General features: G+C 40.8%; 1 protein-coding gene across 2 annotated transcripts in view; it reads right to left on the reverse strand.

Moving 5' to 3' along the window:
- The window catches only part of USF3 (upstream transcription factor family member 3), a 65371-nt gene that overhangs the window by 27067 nt on the left and 23008 nt on the right, over positions 1-15296 (reverse strand). For both annotated transcript variants that reach the window (XM_021668832.2, XM_012463998.2), the window contains exon 2: positions 1089-1204. The gene's annotated coding sequence lies outside the window, so the exon portion shown is untranslated. The remainder of the gene's footprint in view (positions 1-1088; positions 1205-15296) is intronic.

The following is a 15296-nucleotide window of genomic DNA, read 5'->3' on the forward strand; positions in this document are numbered from 1 at the left end:
ACTGTTCCAACCTCTGCCTGCTACCCAGTTCCAATGTTGCTTCCACATTATCAGGTATCCTTATATCAGTGCTCCACTCCCAGTGCCAATTTACTGTGTTAGTCCATTCTCAACGATGCTATGAAGAAATACTCAAGACTTGGTAATTTATAAAGGAAAGAGGTTTCACTGACTCACAGTTCCTCAGGGCTGGGGAGACCCCACGAAACTTACAATCATGGTAGAAGAGGAAGCAAACACATCCATCTTTACATGGCAGCAGGAAAGAGAAGTTGTGAGCTAAGTGAGGAAAGTCCCTTATAAAACCATCAGATCTCATGAGAACTTCACTATCACAAAAGCAGTATGAGGGTAATGGCTCCCATGATTCAATTACCTCCCACTAGGTCCCTTCCATGACAGATAGAATTATAGGAACTGCAATTCAAGATGAGATTTAGATGGGGACACAGCCAAACCATATCAACAACCTTTCAAAATGGGTCTACCAAGTTGGGATACCTGCTCTGGTACACTAGAGGAGGTGCAAGTTTTTTCCTCTGAGAGAAAAAGTAGCAACTATGAAATCTGAAGTCAGAAAGCATGAGCTTAAAATTTGGTTCTGCCACTTCCTAGCTGTCAGGTCTTGGGTAAGTTACATAACCTCTCAGAATCTCAGATGCTTCATCTACACCATGAATCATAATAACTGTATTACTTTATTGGATTGTTTTGAGCAGGGAATGAAATTTTGCAGGGACAGCACAAGACCTCATTGCCTAGTAGTAATAACGATTCAATGAATGTTAGCTTTAAATGTTAGTGAGATATTTCAGGTTAACTTTAGCCCTAGGGAGGAGGGAGAAGGGTCCTGGGAAATAAGTAGATATGAACGCAGGAAGAGGACGACAGAAAGTACTGACTGAAGCAGCCTGTGTAGAAATGTGTCATCAAAACCCATGTCCAGCAGCTTATTCCTATTCCACCTTTTCCATACAATTTGTGAAGTACCTATCAGCCTAAAAGCAATGCGTTCACCTTAGGTAACCTTATGGTGATGGTGGGGGACATGTAATTACATAAATGAATAAGGCTTGTGACCTTCTCACCTAAGGACTTGCAGAGTTTCTTCACTTTTGATTCCTGGCTTCCAACGCCTCCCGTTTCTGATCCAAATGTAACATCTTCTGCCAGAAGATGGTCTATAGGTTATGCTTTCTTCTTACTACACAAGAGAAAAATCAATGAATGTTTATAGTTGGTAGGTGCCCATTAGCAGCACGTAAGACAAGGGCTGACAACCTATGACAAGCAAGCAGATTTTTAGTACCACGAAGGATGATCCTGAACTCTCCCCACCACTTGAAAGCAAATCAATGCAGTTACTCTCAAAAGTCACTTTCCTATTGGTTACCAATACTCCACCCCCACAAAGATGGTAGTCTTACAGCCAATGGATGGTTCCCAGGAGGTGATTCTCTGCTTTCTCTTATGCATGCTCATTGTCCCTTAGGTCCTCTCTACCTGCTGGTAACTCAAATCCTCCACCTGGGTCTTACCCTAATCTCTGTCCTCAATTCTAAAGTTGTCTTTCCTTCAACTTCCTACCTCCTACTTCTCTCTTGTAAGAGTGCCTGAAAACTTACATAGGGACCTTCCTCTGAGACAGTGACACTAGGAAGACAGCCCTCAGACCTGTGCATTGTATGTGTTCTAAAAAAATGTAAATTTGGGGGCTTCATTCCAAACATGACAAATGAGAGGTCTGGGAAGGGCCCAGGAATTTGCATTTTCAACAATCTCCTGGGGTGATCTCCCCTCCCCTCTCCTTTCCTTCTCTCCTCCCTTCCTTCATTCCATTCCTCGCTCCCTTCCTCACTCCCTTCCTCCCTCCCTCCCTTCCTTGCTCCCTTCCTCCCTTCCCTCCTTTCTCTCTCTTTTTTTGTTTTTGGTTTTTTAGGTACAGAAAAGTTTCAGAAACTTCAAGAGAGGGATTTGAGTTTTAGTAAGTGCCCCAGGTGATTCTAATAGGAAAAAGGTGGAAACACAGGCAGTTATCTTTAATTGGTGAAAGTTCAAGCATCTGACCAATATCCTAGTTCAAGCATCTGACCAATATCCTAGTTCCAGCCTTTCTCCTGCAGTACTTTTGAAAGTCTGTAGACAATTTCACATATGGTTAAGGTACATGAAGTAAGAGTTCTAGTTGTCTCAACATCTAGAATCTTTTTTCTGGCCTCAGTCCTTAATAACCAGTATCTAGAATCTTAGTCAATGACACTAAGGGTCTATCATATAAGTAAACACATTCACTGCACTCAGGTGAAAGCCAAGAATTTAACTGAAAGAGGAATACAACTGCAAATCTAAATCATCCCATTTACCAAACGCCACTGTGAATAGCCATCTCAATGTAAAATTATTTCTATGTCCAATCATGATACTAAAATTGCATTCCCGATGTCAAAAAAAAGAACATCTACTGGAAAAGAACTATCCCTTTTCTATGAATCCCTATCCACTTAATAATTAGCTTAATAAAGAAATTGCACCAAAAGAGAGCCCACATAGCCAAGTCAATTCTAAGCAAAAAGAACAAAGCAGGAGGCATCACACTACCGGACATCAAACTATATTACAAGGCTACAGTAATCAAAACAGCATGGTACTGGTACCAAAACAGAGATATAGACCAATGGAACAGAACAGAGGCATCGGAGGCAACACAACATATCTACAACCATCTGATCTTTGACAAACCTGATAAAAACAAGCAATGGGGAAAGGATTCCCTGTTTAATAAGTGGTGTTGGGAAAACTGGCTAGCCATATGCAGAAAGCAGAAACTGGACCCCTTCCTGACACCTTACACTAAAATTAACTCCAGATGGATTAAAGACTTAAACATAAGACCTAACACCATAAAACCCCTGGAAGAAAACCTAGGCAAAACCATTCAGGACATAGGTGTAGGCAAGGACTTCATGACCAAAACACCAAAAGCATTGGCAACAAAAGCCAAAATAGACAAATGGGACCTAATCAAACTCCACAGCTTCTGCATGGCGAAAGAAACAGTCAATAGAGTGAATCAGCAACCAACAGAATGGGAACAAATTTTTGCAGCCTACCCATCTGACAAAGGGCTGATATCCAGAATTTACAAAGAACTAAAACAGATTTACAAGAAAAAAACAAACAAGTCCATTCAAAAATGGGCAAAGGATATGAACAGATACTTTACAAAAGAAGACATATATGAGGCCAACAAGCATATGAAAAAATGCTCATCATCACTGGTCATTAGAGAAATGCAAATCAAAACTACACTGAGATACCATCTCACGCCAGTTAGAATGGCGATCATTAAAAAATCTAGAGACAACAGATGCTGGAGAGGATGTGGAGAAATAGGAACACTTTTACACTGTTGGTGGGAATGTAAATTTGTTCAACCATTGTGGAAGACAGTGTGGTGATTCCTCAAGGACCTAGAAATATAAATTCCATTTGACCCAGCAATCCCATCACTGGGTATATATCCAAAGGATTATAAATCGTTCTACTATAAGGACACATGCACACAAATGTTCATTGCAGCACAGTTTACAATAGCAAAGACCTGGAACCAACCCAAATGCCCATCGATGATAGACTGGACAGGAAAAATGTGGCACATATACACCATGGAATATTATGCAGCCATCAAAAACGATGAGTTCGCGTCCTTTGTAGGGACATGGATGAACCTGGAAACCATCATTCTCAGCAAACTGACACAAGAACACAAAATCAAACATCGCATGTTCTCACTCATAGACAGGTGTTGAACAATGGGAACACATGGACACAGGGAGCGGAGCACTATACAATAGGGTCTGTTGCGGGGGAGTGGGGGGGACAGCGGGGGGTGGGGAGTTGGAGAGAGATAGCATGGGGAGAAATGTCACATATAGGTAAAGGGGAAGAAGGCAGCAAATCACACTGCCACGTATGCACCTATGCCACAATCTTGCATGTTTTTCACATGTACCCCCAAACCTAAAATGCAATTAAAAAAAAGAAATTGCATTTTTAATATAATATTTATGTAACTAAATACAAATATACTCTTTAAAACATTTAAAGTGCCATTAAAAAATTTTTTTTAATTTTTAAAAATTTTTTAGACACAGGATTTTGCTCTGTCACCCGGCTGGTGTGCAGTGGTGTGATTATAGCTCACAGCAGCCTCGAACTCCTGGGCTCAAAAGATCCTCCCACCTCAGTCTCCTAAGTAGTTAGAAATACAGGCACACACCACTATTCCCAGCTAATTTTTTGTAGTGATAGAATCTTGGTATGCTGCCCAAGCTGGTCTCTAATTCCTGGCTTCAGGCGAGCCTTCTGCCTCAGTCTTCAAAAGTGCTTGGAGCCATTGCACCTGGCTCCATTAATATTTTGGCTCCATTAATTTTTGAATGCCAAAGGATTACACTAGTAATCTCTGAATTATTATGTTTTTATGGGAGAACTATTTCTGAAGTTAGTCAAACCAGGTAGTTCTCAAGTGTGGTGCTCAGATCACCTGAATCGAAATCACGTTTTTCAAAACTTTTTTCCTTGAGGTAAAATTTACATATAACAAGTTGCATGGGTTTTTGTTTTTTTTTTTTTTTTTTGAGACGGAGTTTCGCTCTTGTTACCTAGGCTGGAGTGCAATGGCGTGATCTCAGCTCACCACAATCTCCGCCTCCTGGGTTCAGGCAATTCTCCTGCCTCAGCCTCCTGAGTAGCTGGGATTACAGGCACGTGCCACCATGCCCAGCTAATTTTTTGTATTTTTAGTAGAGACGAGGTTTCACCATGTTGACCAGGATGGTCTCAATCTCTTGACCTCGTGATCCACCCGCCTCGGCCTCCCAAAGTGCTGGGATTACAGGCGTGAGCCACCGCACCCGGCCCTGTTTATGGGTTTTGACAAATGCACACAACTGTGTGACCCAACCCCATCAAGGTACAGAACACCAGAGAAAGTTCTCTTTTTTTTTTTTTTTTTTTTTTTTTTGAGACAAAATCTCGCTCTGTCACCCAGCTTTGGAGTGCAGGCGCAATCTCAGTTCAATGCAACCTCTGCCTTCTGGGTTCAAGCAATTCTCTTGCCTCAGCCTCCCTAGTAGCTGGAATTACAGGTGCCCCCCATGACCAGCTAATTTTTGTATTTTTAGTAGAGACAGGGTTTCACCATGTTGGCCAGCCTGGTCTCGAACTCCTGTCCTCAAGCAACCCACCCACCTCAGCCTCCCAAAGTGCTGGGATTACAGGCATGAGCCACCATGCCCGGCCTGAGAAAGTTCTTTTATGACCCTTTTAAGTCAATCCCTTCCCCTACTCCAGAGGCAAACCCTATCCTAAATATTTTCATCATAGAACTTCATATAAATGTATTGATTGGGAATTCTTTTGTGCCAAGCTTTCACTAAGCATGTTTCAGAAACTCATCTAGTAGATTGTTTTTATTGCTGAGTATAAATATATAACTCCATGTGAATTTGTAACAGAGTTTATCTGTTTTTCTATTAGTGTATACCTGTGCTGTTTCCATGTTTTGGCTACTATAAATAAAGCTATTATAAACATTCTTGCAAGTCTCTTCATGGGTATCATCTTTCGTATCTCTTGGGTGAATATGTAGGACTGAAACTCCTATCATATACCCTGCAATTCCAATCCTTGGTATCCAACCAAGAGAAATGAAAGATGATATCCACACATTTACATAAGAATGTTTAGGGCTGAGCATGGTGGCTCACACCAGTAACCCCAACACTTTGGGAGGCCAAGTCGGGTGGATCACCTGAGGTCAGGAGCTGGAAACCAGCTTGGCCAACATGGTGAAACCCCATCTCTACTAAAAATATAATAATTAGCCAGGCATGGTGCACAAGCCTGTAATCCCAGCTACTCAGGAGGCTGAGGCAGTAGAATCCCTTGAACCCAGGAGGCAGAGGTTACAGTGAGCCAAGATTGCACCACTGCACTCCAGCCTCGGTGATAGAGCAAGACTCTGTCTCAAAAAAAATAAAAAGAATATTTAGGCCAGGTGCAGTGCTCACATCTATGATGGCAGCACTTTGAGAGGCTGAGACAGGCAGATCACTTGAGCCCAGGAGTTCTAGACCAGCTTGGGCAACATGGCAAAATCCCCTATCTACAAAAAAAAAATTAGCCAGGCATGGTGGCACATACCTGTAGTCCCAGCTACCAGAGGGAGGTGAGGTGAGAGTATTATTTGAGACCAGGAGGTAGAGGCTGCAGAGAGCTATAATTGCACCACTCAGTCTGGGTGACAGACCAAGACCTTGTCCTAAAAAAAAAAAAAAAAAGAATGTTAGCCAGAGGCAGTGGCTAACACCTGTAATCCCAGCACTTTGAGAGGCCAAGGCAGGCAGATCACTTGAGGTCAGGAGTTCAAGACCAGCCTGGCCAACAGAGCGAAACCCCATCTCTTCTAAAAATACAAAAATCAGCTGGGCATGGTGGCATGCGCCTGTAGTCCCAACTACTTGGGAGGCTGAGGCAGGAGAATTGCTTGAACTTAGGAGGTGGAGGTTGCAGTGAGGTGAGATCATGCTACTGCACTCCAGCCTGGGCAACAGAGTGAGACTCTATCTCCAAAAATAGAAAAAAAAAAAGAAGAAGAAGAATGTTTAGGCTGGGCACAGTGGCTCATGCCTGTAATTCCAGCACTTTGGGAGCCCAAGGTGGGAGGACTGCTTGCATCTTGGACAAAACGGCAAGACCCTGTCTCTTAAAAAAAAAAAATTAGGCATAGTGGTGCACGCTGCCTATGATCCCAGCTACTCAGGAGGCTGAGGTGGAAGGATTGCTTGAGCCTGGGAGGTCAAAGTTGCAATGAGCAGTGTTCATGCCATTGCACTCCAGCCTGGGTGACAGAGCAAAACCCTGTCTCAAAAAAAAAAAAAAAGTTTAGCGCAGCTTTCTTTGTAATAGCCAAAAGAGTTTTTTATACCTTCTGGATGCCTATCCTTTGTCTGAAATACTGAAATATACTTTGTAAATATTTCCTCCCATTATGTGGCCTGCCTACTCATTTTCTTAATGGTGACTTTTGGTGAGCAAAAGTTTTTGATGAAGTATAAATTATCAATTTTTTTTAATCATTATTCTTTTTTGTGTCCCGTCCATAAAACCTTTACCCATCCAAAAGATATTCTGCTATGATTGTTTCTAGAAGGTTTACACCTTTTTTTTTTTTTTTGAGACAGAGTTTCGCTCTGTTGCCCAGACTGAAGTGCAGTGGTGAGATCTAGGTTCACTGCAACCTCCACCTCCCAGGTTCAAGCAATTCTCTTGCCTCAGCCTCCCAAGTAGGTGGGACTACAAGTGTGCGTCACCATGCCCAGCCAATTGTATTTTTAGTAGAGACAGAGTTGTGCCAGGTTGGCCAGGATGGTCTCGAACTCCTGACCTCAAGTGATCTGCCCACCTCGGTGTCAGCCACTACACCTGGCCAAGAAGGCTTGAGCCACCATGCCAGGCCAAGAAGGTTTATAGCTTTAACTGTTAATATTTAGGTCAAGAATCCATATTATATATGGCACAAGGTAGGGGTCAAGGTTCATATTTTCCCCCGTATGTATATTTAGTTGTTCCAACATGATTTGCTGAAAAGATTTCTTTTCCTCAAAGGACTGTTCCGGCATCTGTGTTGAAAATCAAGTGTCCATATAAGTGTGGTTCCATTTCTAGACACTCTGTTCTGTTGCTCTCTATCCTTATCTATCCTTGTGCCATTACCACAAAGTCTTGATTATGTATATGCTTAAAATATAGATTCCTATGCCCTACTCCAGACCTAATGAATCAGAATCTTGGGAGGGAAAGGTCCAGGGATATGTACTTCTAACAAGCTCTCCAGTTGATTCTTGTGCACCCTAAAGTTTGAGAAGTATTATACTACTTTAACACTCCTTCCCCTAGAACTTATACAAACTAAGGGACTCACAAATTAGACCCATATGGAAAGACCAGTAAACTTGGAATTAGGAAATCTGAGCTCTGGTTTTAGATTTGCTACTCAATAACTAAATATAATTTTATTTACCAGGGCATAAGTTTCTTCATATGTAAAACAAAAGATGGAACTAGACTCAGTCATTCAATTATGGGTTGCATACCTACACTGTCCTAGGAACTGCAGATATAAAGAAGGATAAGACATATTTGGCCAACAAGAACACAGGCTGGATCAGTGCTGTCCAAAAGAACTTTGTGCAATAATAAAAATTTTCTTTATCTGTGCTGTTCAATATAGTAATATAGTCACCACTAGTCACATATGGCTACTACATACTTGAAATGTGTCTTGAAATGTGGCTAGTGAGATCAAAGAACCTTTCAATTTTATATAATTTTAAGTAATTTAAGTTTAAATAGCTACACACGGACAGTGGCACCGTATTGGACAGCACAGACAAAGGAAAAAGTAATTAAAAAGATGAAAAACAAAAATTAGTGGATGTCAACTTCCAGGTCTTCATAATATCCTACATAATATCCTCCATAATATCCAGATACATAAGATATCACCATTGGGGGAAGCCGAATCAAGAGTACACAGACTCTGTGCTATTTCTGTAATTTCCTGTAAGTTTAAATTATTTAAAATAAAGAAAAAGTCTTTTGAGACAGGGTCTTGCTCTGTCACCCGGGCTGGAGTGCATGGCCTACTGTCAGCTCACTGCAACCTCCACCTCCCAGGCTCAAGTGATCCTCCTGCCTCAACCTCCTGGATAGCTGGGACGACAGGAGCATACCACCACACCCTGCTAAGTTTTGGATTTTTTTCTAGACATGGTTTCATCATGTTGCCCAGTTGATCTTGTTTTTTTGTTTGGGTTTTTGGAGTGCTGTTGTTGTTGTTTTTTAGAAAGGGTCTCGCTCTGTTACCCAGGCTGGAGTACAGTGGCACAATCTCGGCTCACTGCAATCTCTGCCTCCTGGGCTCAAGCAATTCTTCTGCCTCAGCCTCCCAAATAGCTGGGATTACAGGTGTGTGCTACCATACTCAGCTAATTTTTATATTTTTAGTAGGTTTTGCCATGTTGGCCAGGCTGGTCTCGAACTCCTGAACTCAAGTGACCTGCCTGCCTCAGCATCCCAAAATGCTGGAATAACAGGAGTGAGCCACTGTGCCCAGCTGGTTTTAAACGCCTGGACTCAAGTGTTCCTCCCGCCTCAGCCTCCCAAAGTATTGGGATTACAGGTGTGACCCCCTGCAACCAGCCTAAAATAAGGTTTTTAAAAGTAAATTTAAAAAGTGTACCATAAAGATTTATTAATAAAATGCTATGCATGGACGAAGTATTGAGCCTATATTTTGTGGAACTCAAAGAAAGACAGACTTGGAAAATGAGTAGGATTTTACCAGGAAGAGATGGGAGGAAAAGAATATGAGGCAGAAGGAAAAGCAATTGTAAGGGCAATGAAACATTAAAAAACATGGTGAGTCTGAGGGCTGCATGAGGAATGCAGAAAACACAGGAGGGAGGGAAAGAGGCAAGAGGTGAGGGCAGAAAGAGAACTTGAACCAGACCGCAAAGGAATTTTCTATGCCTAATAAATGTGTTTGGATTTTATCTCAAGATCAGTTCCCAAATATTAATCTATAAACTAGTATTAGTCTGAAATAAAGTCCCGCTGGTTCTACAGTAAAATGAAAGTGGACAGTGAAGTAAGGATTTGGTTATTAACATACAACTTATATACAATAAGTCACTAAAGTAGTCAGCTCAATGGGTTTTTATATATTCATACACCCATGTAACTGCCACTCAGATTAAGATACATAACACTACTAGCATCTCAAAAGGCTTTCTTGTGGTCTCTGCCACTTAATCCCTTGAAGTTTCTTTTAAAAATATATACTCAAAAATGTGCTAAAAGCTCATACATTGCTGGTGGGAATGTAAAATGGAAAACGGCTTGGTGGCTCCTCAAAAAGTTAAAAACAGATACTGCAAGACCTAGCAATTTCACTTATAGGTACGTACCCAAGAGAACTGAAAGTATATGTTCAAATGTTCCTAGTAGCAGTATTAATATAATAGCCAAAGAGTTAAAATAACTCAAATACCCATCAAATAATAAATGGATAAAATATGGTGTATCTACACAATGAAATTTTATTCAGGCTGGGCTGGTGGCTCGCAACTGTAATCCTGATACTTTGCGAGGCCAAGGCAGGAGAATTGCTTGAGCTCAGGAGTTCAAGACCAGCTTGGGCAACATGGCGAAACCCCATCTCTATCAAAAATTTTAAAATTAGCCAAGTGTGGTGGTGCACACCTATGATAGTAGCTACTGGGGAGGCTGAGGTGGGAGGATCGCTTCAGTCTGGAAAGTTGAGGCTGTGCCATGATTGTATCAGTGCACTCCAGCCTGAGTGACAGAGCAAGACCCTGTCTCAAGAGCAGCACAGATTATTCAGCAATAAAAAGACATGAAGTACTGATATATGCTACAGCATGCATGAACCTTGAAAATATTATGCTAAGTAAAATAAGCCCAAAACTAAAGATCACATATTGTATTATTCTATTTATATATAATGTCAAGAATATACAAATCCACACAGACAGGAAGTACACTAGTCGTTGCCAGGGGTAGGAGAAGGTTATGAAGAGTGACTGACTGCTAATGGGTATTGGGTTTCTTTTGCAGATGGTACGGTTGGGTTTTCTTGTTGTTTTGTTTTGTTTTGTTTTGTTTTGAACCAGGATCTCACTCTGTCACCCAGGCTGGAGTGCAGTGGCATTCACAGCTCACTGCAGCCTGGACCTCTCTGGCTCAAGTGACCCTCCCACCTCGGCCTCCCAAGTAACTAAGACTACAGGCATATGCCACCACACTCAGCTAATTTTTTTAATTTTATAGAAACAAGGTTTCCCTATGTTGCCCAGGCTGGTCTCAAACTCCTGGGCTCAAGCAATCCTCCTGCCTTGGCCTCCCAAAGTGCTAGGATTATAGGTGTGAGCCACCACACTTAGCCAGTGCTTTTAAATTAGATTATGAAAATGGCTGCACAATTTTGTGAATATGCTAAAAAGCACTGAATTGTACACTATAAAAGGGTGAATGTTGGCCAGGCACAGTGGCTAACACCTGTAATCCCAAGCTTTGGGAGGTTGAAGAGAGGACTGACTGAGCCCAGAATTCAGGACCAGCCTGGACAACATAGTGAGATCCCCATCTCTACAAAAAATGAAAGAATTAGCCAGGCATGGTGGTACATGCCTGTAGTCCTAGCTACTTGGGAGGCTGAAGTGGGAGGATTACTCGAGCCCAGGAGTTCAAGGCTGCAGTGAGATATGATTGCACCACTGCAGTTCAACCAGCACAACAGAGGGAGACCTTGTTTCTTAAAGAAAAGGAGGGGGGTCATGGGGGGGGGTGAGTGTTGTAGTATGTACATTATATCTCAACAAAAAATATAAATTATAAAATGAGCCAGGTGTGGTGACTCATCCCTGTAATACCAGCACTTTGGGAGGCCAAGGAGGGCAGATCACTTGAGTTCAGGAGTTCGAGATAAGCCAGGCCAACATGGCAAAACCCCCTCTCTACTGAAAATACAAAACTTAGCCAGGCATGGTGGCAGGCGCCTGTAATCCCAGCTACTCTGGAGGCTGAGGCAGGAGAATCGCTTGAACTCAGGAGGCAGAAATTGCAGTGAGCCAAGATCGTGCCACTGTACTCCAACTTGAGTGAAGGAGTAAGACTCCATCTCAAAAAACTAAACAAACTTCAATATGAAGTGAAAAGCAAAAAAGTGAACATGAACACGAAATGTCTGATATCTCTTGATTTAATCAACCCTATGTTCGTGAAAACTTTTTAAAACTCATTTTATTAATATGCATAATCATATATTCATTATGTAACTATTTGTATACATATACATTGTTTCTCTTAATATTAACTAATTTATAACATAAGTAGTATTAAAATAATTCAGTAATTTGTCCACAGTCACACAGTTAATTAATGGTGGAGGCAGCATCCTAATTCAGTTCTATCATACTCTGGAGCCCAAGTCCGTAACTATTTTCACAGAGCTTCTCCAAAATTAACCACAGTACTGTACATTTTAGCAAAACCATATCTCTAACTATATATTCTCCTTTTTTCAATTTACATCTTATAGTCCTGGATATATGTAGCTAGCACAGGTTGAACACTCCTAATCCAAAAATCTGAATTGCTCCAAAATCCAAAACTTTTTGAGAGCTGACATGATGCCACAAGTAGAAAATTCCATACCTAACCACGTGTGATGGGTCATAGTCAAAATGCAGTCACAACTTTGTTTCATGCATGAAATTCTTAAAAATATTGTATACAGTTATCTTCAGGTTCTGTATATAAGGTATATATGAAACATAAATGAATTTAGTGTTCAAACTTGGATCACATTCCCAAGATATCTTATTATGTATATGCAAATATTCAAAAATGAAAAAAAATTCCAAAATCTGAAACACCTTCTGGTCCCAAGCATTTCTGATAAAGGATACTCGATCTATCATATCTAGTGCAGAAAACTACTTTTCTCACAAGTTCCCTGACTCCGAGGTAACAAAAACATCCACTGAGAGCCATATCCAAATAAATAATTAATAGTTTTTCACAAAATAAAATATTAAAATCATCTGTTTCTGATGTGTTAAATGTTTAAAATGGAATTCCACTGTTGGGACTGCTTAAAAAAACAAAAGACTGGCCAGGCACAGTGGCGCATGTCTGTAATCCCTGAACTTTGGGAGGCCAAGGCGGGTGGATTGCTTGAGATACACATGCTCTAATGTCTATCATCTTATTTAACGTTTCAGGAATCTTTGCTCTGTGCTTTGCTATGTGAATTATTATTTGCAGTTATCTTCTCCAGCATCTTAGGTTAAAAATCTTCTACCTGGCATGTTCTATTGCCAAGTTTACCTGCTTCAATTCATTAAATCCTAAAGGGTTTGGACATATCTGTATGAGTGCAGGAACAGCACAGCGGTGCTTGTCATACCCAGAGGAATCTTTCCTCTATGTACATGGTTTCAGCAACTGCTTTCCACCTCGGTGAGAACTTGAGGACCTACTTATGATACGCTATGTTGTCTTCCGCTTTGTATAAGTTGTTATCGGAAGTTCTTTTTTCCTTTACCATTAAGAAAATCCTACATCCTTCAACAATGCCTTGTGGCTCCTTCCTGTCAATCACATCATCATGTTTGGCACTAGCAGTCACAGAGTTTCCTAGTGCCAATCTTGACATGTTATGACACATATAAAAACAGGAAATAATGAAGTCCTGCCACTAGAGCTTTCACTGTGAAGCTGAACCAAACTATATCTTGAGAAAAAGAAATAAGCCGAAGATGTAATTTGCTATATACAGTTTTAAATTTTTATTTTCAAACTATACAAGTAATCTGTTTGCATACAAATTTATTTTTGAAGAATACAGAAATGTATAAAGTTAAGTGGAAAAGCTTCTTTAAAGATCCAGTCTTCAGGAATAACTACCATGAACAGCTTGACATTTTTTTTAGACATTTTTTTAGACCTTTTCCTTGTTCCTAACCATATAAACTGCAAACACTTTGAGCACAAAAATTGTATCATAACTAAATTCAAGGAGAACTTCATGCATTAAGGCTTTTTAAAGCATTCAATCACAAAAATAATGCCTGCTCTTTAAACAGCACAGATGTATATGAAGTACCAATGCCCCGCTACTTGTAGCAGTCTGGTAGTATCAATTTCAGACATTTTCTTCCTACGTATGTCCAAGCAACTACTTATGTACACATTAGTAACCGTTACGCGGAAAGAGCAGGACACATATTTGAAATCCAAATCCTATAAAATACTTTTCACTGCCAGTTCAAATCTCCTGTAGGATGATCCTACTTGGATAAAATATAGGGCAGACCCCATGACTTTGCTGGTCACAGTTATATAACAAAAATCCTCTAGTCATTTTAATCACAAAATAATCCACTAGGAACATCTCAGTACAGTTCCTTTGATGTGAGTAATGCCTCTCGCCACCCAGTGTCTTACACTCTCCCTCTACCCACCAACTCCTGCCTCTGACCTTACAGTTCCTGTGTCTTTCTGCTGAGACAGCCTTACTACTGCCAGGTACCCAGATCAGGTCCCTCTTGACTGGCCCACATATGGTCTACAGAAACACCTCTTAGATGCAACTCCTAGAACCTTACTCTATAGGTATATTCATATACATACAAAAAAAATTCATTCAAGTATATTCATTTCAACTGTTTCAAGTAGCAAAAGATAAGGAAAACATCCTATCAAAAGCAGATTGATAAAATGTCATAGTAGTAAGTTACACCATCTGAAGTTGCCTATATTCAAACTTTTCTCTCTTTTTTTTTTTTTTTTTTTGAGACGGAGTTTTGCTCTTGTTACCCAGGCTGGAGTGCAATGGCGCGATCTCGGCTCACCGCAACCTCCGCCTCCTGGGTTCAGGCAATTCTCCTGCCTCAGCCTCCTGAGTAGCTGGGATTACACGCACGCGCCACCATGCCCAGCTAATTTTTTGTATTTTTAGCAGAGACGGGGTTTCACCATGTTGACCAGGATGGTCTCGATCTCTTGACCTCGTGATCCATCCACCTCGGTCTCCCAAAGTGCTGAGATTACAGGCGTGAGCCACCGCGCCCGACAAACTTTTCTGTTTCTTAAAACTGCAGTTGTAGATATCTTTACCCATTGTAGTCATATTATGTGCTGGCGTGCGCACGCATGTGTGTGTGTAAAAATATGAGGAAGAAAGAAAGCATGTGCACATATACACATACATTTTATTTTTAACCTTTCTGCATTTATTTGTCTGCAGTAACACAAATCTGGAGATTTGCTTCTGTACAATCTTAGAGGGTATTTTTAAATGATAATTTATTCCAGTCAGTTATTGTAACTATTGTCATATTTGGTCATATTCTGGTCATATTCTGTTCCCTCTCCCCCATTCCTTTTTACTTTTACTTGCCTGATAATTTTTTTCTCTTCCTTTTCCTCAGTATCTTTCTTCCCCTTGTATTTCTATTCTATTCATGAATGTCCTTAACAATTTTAAGAAACATTTTGTAGTGGACATTATTATTATTGTTACTTTGAGATGGAGTCTCATTCTGTAGCCCAAACTGAAGTGCAATGGCATAGACTTGGCTTATTGCAATCTCTGCCTCCAGGGTTCAAGTGATTTTCCTGCCTCAGCCTCCCAAGCAGCTGGG

This window comes from Aotus nancymaae, unplaced genomic scaffold (genome assembly GCF_030222135.1).
Source record: "Aotus nancymaae isolate 86718 unplaced genomic scaffold, 86718_ANA_hifiasm-v0.15.2.pri h1tg000011l, whole genome shotgun sequence".
Lineage (NCBI taxonomy): Eukaryota > Metazoa > Chordata > Mammalia > Primates > Aotidae > Aotus > Aotus nancymaae.